Source organism: Limulus polyphemus, unplaced genomic scaffold (genome assembly GCF_000517525.1).
Source record: "Limulus polyphemus unplaced genomic scaffold, Limulus_polyphemus-2.1.2 Scaffold913, whole genome shotgun sequence".
Taxonomy (NCBI): Eukaryota; Metazoa; Arthropoda; class Merostomata; order Xiphosura; family Limulidae; genus Limulus; species Limulus polyphemus.
Window position 1 is genome coordinate 333431 of NW_013666523.1, and position 4236 is coordinate 337666.

General features: G+C 30.1%; 1 protein-coding gene across 1 annotated transcript in view; it reads right to left on the minus strand.

The window, feature by feature from the left end:
• LOC106461202 (scaffold protein salvador-like) overlaps positions 1-3430 on the minus strand; it is a 35191-nt gene extending 31761 nt beyond the window's left edge. Inside the window, exons 1-2 of the mRNA XM_013920999.2 lie at positions 3348-3430; positions 1704-1814 (exon numbers count right to left, since the gene is read on the minus strand). The gene's annotated coding sequence lies outside the window, so the exon portion shown is untranslated. The remainder of the gene's footprint in view (positions 1-1703; positions 1815-3347) is intronic.
• Between the last annotated feature and the right edge of the window lie 806 nt (positions 3431-4236).

Consider the following 4236-nt stretch of genomic DNA (forward strand, 5'->3'; position numbering starts at 1 on the left):
TAAGACTCTTGGGCCAGATAATATTTCCCCAAAGGTTTTGAAAGACATTAAAGATTGGATATGTAAGCCACTTGCTTCTATTTTTTGTCAGTCCTTGAATAGTGGGCAGGTACCAGAGGATTGGAAGTTAGCTAATGTGACTCCTCTTTTCATGGGAGATGATAAAAATTTTACCAGTAATTATAGACCCATTAGTCTTACATCAGTTGCAGGAAAAGTTTGGGAAAGTTTGACAAATAATGCTTTGCAAAGTCATTTAACAAAGTTTAGAATTTTATTGTACTGTTAATATGGTTTCACTAAGGTAAAATCTTGCCTTACAAATCTTTTGATATTATTTGAAAAGATTACTACTTATGTAGATGGGAGTAAGAGTGTAGATTTGGTGTATCTGGATTTTCAGAAAGCATCTGACAAGGTGTCACATAAAAGGCTTGTAAAAAAAATTATCTTGGTGTAACAGTTGATCAGTCTCTTAAGCCATCCAAACAGTGTGCTGTTGCTAGTGGTAGAACAAATATGATTTTAGTTTGTATCTACAGAAATACTGAATACAAGACTAAAGAGGTTATAATTTCATTGTATAGGTTATTGGTTAGGCCACTAATTTTAAATACTGTGTTCATTCTTGGGCTCCTTATATTAAGAAAGACATTAAGTTGTTGGAAAGGGTTCAGAGAAGGGTTACTAAAGTGGTGCCAGGGATGGAGGAGTAGTCATAGGAGGAGACATTGAAATCTCTCAAATTGTTTTCTCTTGGAAAAAGAAGTTAGGGGGGATCTGATTGAGGTGTATAAGATTATAAAGCGAATTGATAGTGTTGATGCTTTACCTTTTTCATACTTAACAGAGAGAATAGTAGGACTAGGGGACACAAATATAAAATTTGGCAGGGTAGGAGTCATCTTCAGCTAAGAAAGTTTTATTTTTCTAACATGGTGGTTGGCCTTTGGAATGTGTTGCCTATGGATGTTGTGGAGGCAGTAAATTTAAGTGAGTTTAAGAGAAAGCTTGGTAAGTATATGAAGGATAAGGGGTGGCTTTATGATTTTTTAAAAATTTATTTATTAATAGTTTTAGTTTAGTTTAGAGAATGGAACAGCCAAGATGGACCAACAGGTCCCATGTTGTTCCCAAATGTTATGTTATACATTTTACTGAGTTTTCAGTATCAGTCCAATTTAAACTTTTACCAAACCTTAGTTTTGTGGTGTAAAATTCCTGAGATAGCAAAGTATGAGGGCTTATGAAGCCTACTAAATGTGATATCATACTAGATTGCAGACATTTTACATTTTATCTATCTTATGTAACCCACTATGGATTTCAAAACCTTTTTTTCTACTTTTCAGAATAAAAAATTTTAATGAAAATACTTAAGACAAAATTGATAAGTTTTTGCAATCAAACATGATTTTTATCACAACCTTTCTTAGACATTCTTGACAAATTGATAGACACTCTGGATTTTCCCACATTAATCTTAAAAAAAAAAAAAAAAGAAGAATTACAGGTAATCTTTCATATGCATCTGGCAAGTGCAGATATCATTTTAATAAAACCATATTACTTGAACAGCTAAAATATTACAGAATTTATTAATTTTTTTAATGAAAGGTAGGGATGCCTAAAAACAAGTGTGTGCGGCTAAATAAACAAATAATATCACTATTACATATAATATTTAATAAACAGTCACATACATTTTTGTTTCTTCATTTCAAGAGCGATTCTTCTGTTAATTCTATATGCAGATGTCACACAACTTCACAAATCTCCCAAATTTTATTCTATTTTTGAATCTGGTAAATTCTCTGTAACAAAGAACAAAACCCATATTAAAAAAAACAAATTGCTGATTTGTATATTAATTTTATAGATCTTGCTCTAAGGAATTGTATTATGAGATAAGTTGGCATTCCTGAATTAATTTTAAAATTATTAAGAACTTCAACTAAAACCTAAACCAACAACATGATTAGTACTAAAAAACATATGTATTAATATAAAGCAATCCAGTATAACAAAACTAAAACCTCGAAAGATAAGAATACATTAAATCATTAGTTGAATATTCTGTTAATATTCTTAGCTGTAAACCCAATAAATCTCAATCTCCAAAAGGTTAGATTGCTTAGGAGATTTAGTCATAAATACACACATTAAATTAACACTACAAGACTATCTTCATAAGTGTGATTATAATTCACAACATTAATCAAAATTTACTTTAAGCATTGTAACTAAAATGTCTGAATGATACTACCTTACAAAATGTATGAATAGAGCATGTAACACATAAGAATTGTATTAGTAGCATGGTAAATATGTAAATTATATCTGAGTCTAATACTTCAGTTCATTAAGAAATGGTGGTGTAAACATTTTTTAAATAAGGGCATAATAATTATTAAGTTGTTTATCATTACACATTATCTGTTGACATGATGTGTGTGTGTGTGTGTGTGTGTGTGTGTGTGTATGATGTAATGTAAGTAAGCAAACAAGTCTAATGTCAATTAGGTCTATCTAACTTTTCTTTAAGTTTAAATAATGAAGCATCTGTTGAAAATGATAGTTTTATTGATTTTTTAATATGAGTACAACTATTTGAACTAAAGTTCTCGGTAGCCATGACTAATACTATTACTAATAGTAGATTATATATTTAAGTTCAGATCAAATTCAAATTATTAACTAGATCAATTTCTGAACAGAATAATATATAAACGTAAATTTCTTTCACATTTTATAGTGTCTATCGATGTTAGCTGTTACCATACTGACAGTGTCACTATCATCAATGAAACTGACTAGAGATTGAGTAGAGAACTCATTAACACTACTAGTATTAGTAGTTGACTCACTTAGAAATACCCAAATAAAAGTATAAGCCTAGACTAAACTTAACTAAAATTTTAAATTTGATGGCAAAGATGTGGTTGCGTGGAAACATGCGTAAAACATTAGAATTAGAAAATACCTAACATTAACAATAACACAGAAGTAGCATTAAAGTAATTACTTAACGAATTTTCTAAATATATTTAATTATAACAATACCAACTTCGTTCATAACGCACTTGTAGATTTTACAACCAGTCTAACTCTAAGGTCACACTTTATTAACGTTTAACAAGAGGAATGAAATTTAGCTTGTTTTACTTTTAGGCCTAACTTCACAAATTACGAGCCAGGCTACTACTACTAGTTCACCAAGCAAATTGTAAAAAGTACGTTGAACTAAAACTTGTTATATGTTTACATCAATTTTCATATAAAATTATCACCTTAGTAAAACTGAATAAACTAATATTGTAATAACTTAATACTCTAATCTCAACTACCTTCTCAAGCTCTGACAATAGTACAATATTCAATGTAAAACTATTACCACAAAACAAGATACAAAGCGAAACGTAACGTTAGAGTAAAACGAAGTAAAATGTCTAAAAACTTACGTTGTGCCATCTAATGTCAACTTTCATTAAAACTTAATATAAATTCTAACGTTCTAACCAGGTAGCTTTAAAAATTAAATGTAAAATATTTATATTCAGTTTCGAGCTCAGATAAGTATAGTTTGCGTGGAACTGAAATAACTTTTAAAAGTATTAAAAAAAATATTTCTATGCTCTTCTGAACAGTTCATGAATTATGGTGGATATTTATACAAATTTTAGCAAAATTTGGTGTGCTGGACGTTACATCGCCTATCTTATGGATTACTTATTGCTAAGTTTGAAGCTCTCAATATAATTATGTCAACGTTATTATATATTTGAGACAACAGTATAACATCATCTCTCTTTCCACGTGTGGAAGTGGTATCCAAGGGTTTAACCTTTATTTAAGTTTAATATTACGTTCTATTTACATAATGATTGCCTCTGCCTTCGTTCTTAATGAAGGCAGGTCCATCTATTGAAAGCACTATGGTTTTATCGTGTTTTTTCAGAATTTGATTAGACAACTTTTTCTTATCCTGTATTTTTTTTTTTTTACTATAATAGCTATAAATTCAATATTCGCATTTTTTAGTTTATTATAATATTGATTAGTAGTGAGTGGCTGAAATATAGGTACAAGGAATTTAGCAAGTTTGTAACCAGGTGTGCCTATTGTAGAAAGAATGGGTCGGAGGGGGAACCTGTTTTATGAATTTTGGGAAGGCCCGTATAACATACCAGGACGGGAGCCAGTGGGATAAAGCGAAGAAGCAATATTTTCAGATAA